Here is a 5000-nt window from a genome sequence, read left to right on the forward strand (position 1 = left end):
TGGTCTCCGAAACGAAGAGAGATGTTGCTCCAACGGGACAGTTATCCAGGAGGGATAAGTCTCAGCTCTCCAGAGGGAGAATCAGAATCATGTGAGACGGACTTCACATGTTGAGGAGGAGTACCTCACAAACAACAACTCCACGAAGCTCGATGGACTGAGCAAGCGGCGAGGAGTCGTCGCATGATCTCGCTTGAGAGAATGCATTGGTGGATGCATTGCGAGATCAAGTGGGGGAGCGACCCAAAGCAACTCAAATGGAGGCACACTTGGAGTCGATATGGAGATCGGACTCAAGGGAGGGCTGACCCGTGGAATGGTGGGCGCGAGGGCCACCATCGACTCAATGCAGAAACGAGGAGCGGAGCAACTTGGGTGTAACTTGGCGAAGTACCCAAACCGCATGAAGGGAGCCAGCATAGAAGTTGGAACATGGAGCAGAGGCACAGCGCTTTCCCTAGACAGAGGTCAAGGACATGAACTCTTGCAGAGGCAGGAGTAGAATCATGCTGTTCCCTGGGTCCTTCATTCTGACAGAGCGGACTCATCTTGCATGGTGCCAAAGACGAAGGGAGCTTCGGGGCACATGCACCTTATCTCGGAGGAGCATTCGATGGAGGAACTAAGGCGACTCAATTTGCGGAGGCGAAGTTGGGTACAGAAGGCCTTAGCACGGGGCAAGAGGACGCAGAGGCAGGTACTCTTGAAGAATATGCCACAGTGTTGCCATTCGAGTTGCTATGAAGGAAGCGGTGCACAGTGGAGATTGTGCTGGTAGGGGCAGAGGCCCAGGATCCAGACAATGGTGCACAAATTACAGTGAAGTCGGTGGACTTCGGGAGCTACTAGGCGACGGACTGTCCTAGAGCGGTGCTTCATCTAGGTGTGACCCAAGAGTGGGTGGATGAAGGTCGATTGCCAAAGGAACGAACAAAATCGAAGGTGGAGGAGACCCTGCGATGTATTGGCAGAGGCCACACATGGAGGGTTCACAATTCGAGTTTATTCCACAAGGATCAGAATGCAATGGAGATGTCACCAGGAGGCGACATGGTGCAGCGGATCGTGGTGGAACAGTTCGTGGCAATGCGACACACACGACAAAGTCCCGTGAGGGATGAGATCATATGGAGGTATGATCGGGAGCTACTGGGAGCTCCGCTTTGGTGAACAACACGACGGCAAGAAGGGCTATGGATTCAAGGAGTGAAGGCCATGGTACCGCAGAGGCGGGTCTTCCGGGCGTGCACCGAATTTTGCATCGGATGAAAACCTTGGTCATCAGCATATGGGGGCTGGGTTCCACCATGGGAAAAGTTCGAATGCAAGTACCAGTGAGTCCCATGAGAGGGACTTGATCATGCAGAGGTATGATCGAAGCAGCTGGAGAGTTGGACTGCTCCAGAGCTCATATTCGCTTAAGGGAGCCCGACAAGTCAGAGGACAAGGTCGAGTAAGCGAACGTTGCTACCAAGGAAGCTAAGGAGAACAGAATCGGTGCAAACCCTACAATGTGATGGCAGAGGCCATGCATGGGAGTTGCAGTCTGTCTTTCCATCGACCAAACAGACTGCTTGGAGAACACAGAGGTGTTGAAGCAGGAGGTCGAAAGGGGCGAGGAAGCGACGATGAGTCCAGAGGGACTTAGCTACCCAAAATCAAGCATCAGTTAGAATGGAGGTGGACTCAGAGGAGTGCCACGGAGACATCTCTACTGATTGTGAAGGAAAGGGATACAGAGGCGAAGCGACGGATAGTAGGGCCATGGGCATGGCAGCGCCATGGTACCGCAGAGGCGGACTTCCGTGCAAGTCATTGATCCCTTGCTCTCACGGAGGGAGAGCGCTTGGTCATGAAAGGGGCCGAGGAGGTGGAGCATGCAGAGGCAATCTCCAAGTACCGAGACAAGGCTGAAGGGCAGAGGCCAAGAAACTTTGTAAGACCGGTGTCAACAAGTTTCTCATCAAGATAGCCGTAAGTGAAGGACTTCGGGTCATGCAAGAGTGCACGACCAAGGAACGAAGCAGGCAGTACGTGGTGCTGTACCTTTGCTACTCAGTGGAGTAGGCGGCAGGGTTGATGGAGAAGATGGTACAATCCCAGAGGCGACCTCATCTATCAGAGAATTACTCCAAGTTGGGGTGAAAACTTCCTGCATTCCAGAAGTTCAATGGCATTGAGAAGGTGAATCACAGTAGCTAACTCAACGCAAGGAGTGCAAACACTTCAAGTGCTTCAGAAGTGTGAGCAAAGAGCAGGCGAAGGCCAGTAACCAGCTCGATGCATGAAGTACAACCTCGAGGAGGCGGGCGAAGTCAAGTAACCTTTGCCTTCTCAACTCTTAAGAGAATGGGCGAAACCGAGTACCCCAGTTCTCTTATCTATCCAGCAGAGGAGCTCTGCACAAGTTCAAAGACCCTTCGAAGATAATGGAAGACAATAGTTGTCAAAATCCTCACCAACGGTGATCAGTGCTACTGAGAGTAGATTGTCCGCTTCATTTCCCAACGAAATGCCAATCGAAAGCGGAAGTGATGCGAACCTACTTGGATGTGACAACTAACTGAAAGAAGAGTCAATGAGCAGATTTTGTGGAGGAAGGACCCAAAACTTCAGAAGTTTGCGAGGCGATGCTCGTTAAAGCTCCAACAAGCATCCACCCAGTTCAAGCAGCATGTGGAAATTTTGAGAAACTGGCGCAGTAAGAATGGTCTTTTCCTTCATTTGGTGGATCCGCAGGAATCAACAAGGATCAATACAACTCAGCCAACCCCACACCAGAGTCAGAGTCATTGGCGAGTTGAAGCAGCATGGCGGATCAAAGGTTCGACTACTCAGAAACAGCAGCGGAGAGCAGCTGGGAGCCAGGAGGCGCATTGCAGCTGGAGCGGAAGATTGAAGACTCAGCAAAGGCGAAGAGTTGCAGTGTTCACAAAGGCTTCGACGAGGACGTCGAAGGGATAAGTGGGGGAGAATGTAACGGACAAACTTCTAAACAAGATGTTGGATGTAATGCTTATGTCTGTCCGTTGTCTTTTGGCATGTTCATGCCTTGTACAGAATGTAAAGGGGCGGCCGAAGGCTTAATAGTCCCATTTTAGTTGGGTTGGTGGCCTCTTTAGGCTTGTAAATAAAGGTTGTGTCATGTGGACACGTTCGAGAGCTTTTCGGTCTGTAATGGACCATTTTACCCTTTGTTGTGCCACTATTCAGAGCTTGTAAAGTCTGTTTGTAATTTGCATTGTCTATGAAGTGTTTTTCGGACATGTTTGCTTGTGGATCCCGATTGAGGCGTTCTCTTTAACCCGTTCTCTCTTTTGTTGGTCCTAAGGGACAATGGGAGGCTTCGGGGAGGCTGACCTTTGCGGACGGACGCGCGAGGGTGCCGCACGCCTTAGGCAAAACCAGCTAAGGTCGTGACAGCGCGGTGACCGTCGTGAGCGGAGCAAAATGTCAGCCATCTCAGCACCCTGGAACCCCCCGGGTGGCACAGGGCTGGATGGGGCTTTCGTATAGCAGGGACGGTGCTGCCTCTCGCTTCGCTCGCTGTTCGCCGCTCGCCGCTCGCTCGCGCAGCCAAAAATGGCCAGTTTTGGCCCGTTTTGGCCAGTTTTTGGCCTGTTTTTGCGTTGCGCGGTGACCATCTTGAGCGGGGCAAAATGTCAGCCATCTCAGCACCCTGGAACCCCCCGGGTGGCACAGGGCTGGATGGGGCTTTCGTATAGCAGGGACGGTGATGCCTCTCGCTTCGCTCGCTGTCCGCCGCTCGCTGCTCGCTCGCGCAGCCAAAAATGGCCAGTTTTGGCCCGTTTTTGGGCCGTTTTGGCCTGTTTTTGGGCTGTTCTTGCGTCGCGCGGTGACCGTCGTGAGCGGAGCAAAATGTCAGCCATCTCAGCACCCTGGAACCCCCCGGGTGGCACAGGGCTGGATGGGGCTTTCGTATAGCAGGGACGGTGCTGCCTCTCGCTTCGCTCGCTGTCCGCCGCTCGCCGCTCGCTCGCGCAGCCAAAAATGGCCAGTTTTGTCCCGTTTTTGGGCCGTTTTGGCCTGTTTTTGGGCTGTTCTTGCGTCGCGCGGTGACCGTCGTGAGCGGAGCAAAATGTCAGCCATCTCAGCACCCTGGAACCCCCCGGGTGGCACAGGGCTGGATGGGGCTTTCGTATAGCAGGGACGGTGCTGCCTCTCGCTTCGCTCGCTGTCCGCCGCTCGCCGCTCGCTCGCGCAGCCAAAAATGGCCAGTTTTGGCCCGTTTTTGGGCCGTTTTGGCCAGTTTTTGGCCTGTTCTTGCGTCGCGCGGTGACCGTCGTGAGCGGAGCAAAATGTCAGCCATCTCAGCACCCTGGAACCCCCCGGGTGGCACAGGGCTGGATGGGGCTTTCGTATAGCAGGGACGGTGCTGCCTCTCGCTTCGCTCGCTGTTCGCCGCTCGCCGCTCGCTCGCGCAGCCAAAAATGGCCAGTTTTGGCCCGTTTTGGCCAGTTTTTGGCCTGTTTTTGCGTTGCGCGGTGACCATCTTGAGCGGAGCAAAATGTCAGCCATCTCAGCACCCTGGAACCCCCCGGGTGGCACAGGGCTGGATGGGGCTTTCGTATAGCAGGGACGGTGATGCCTCTCGCTTCGCTCGCTGTCCGCCGCTCGCTGCTCGCTCGCGCAGCCAAAAATGGCCAGTTTTGGCCCGTTTTTGGGCCGTTTTGGCCTGTTTTTGGCCTGTTCTTGCGTCGCGCGGTGACCGTCGTGAGCGGAGCAAAATGTCAGCCATCTCAGCACCCTGGAACCCCCCGGGTGGCACAGGGCTGGATGGGGCTTTCGTATAGCAGGGACGGTGCTGCCTCTCGCTTAGCTCGCTGTCCGCCGCTCGCCGCTCGCTCGCGCAGCCAAAAATGGCCAGTTTTGTCCCGTTTTTGGGCCGTTTTGGCCTGTTTTTGGGCTGTTCTTGCGTCGCGCGGTGACCGTCGTGAGCGGAGCAAAATGTCAGCCATCTCAGCACCCTGGAACCCCCC

Source organism: Musa acuminata, unplaced genomic scaffold (assembly GCF_036884655.1).
Source record: "Musa acuminata AAA Group cultivar baxijiao unplaced genomic scaffold, Cavendish_Baxijiao_AAA HiC_scaffold_471, whole genome shotgun sequence".
Taxonomy (NCBI): Eukaryota; Viridiplantae; Streptophyta; class Magnoliopsida; order Zingiberales; family Musaceae; genus Musa; species Musa acuminata.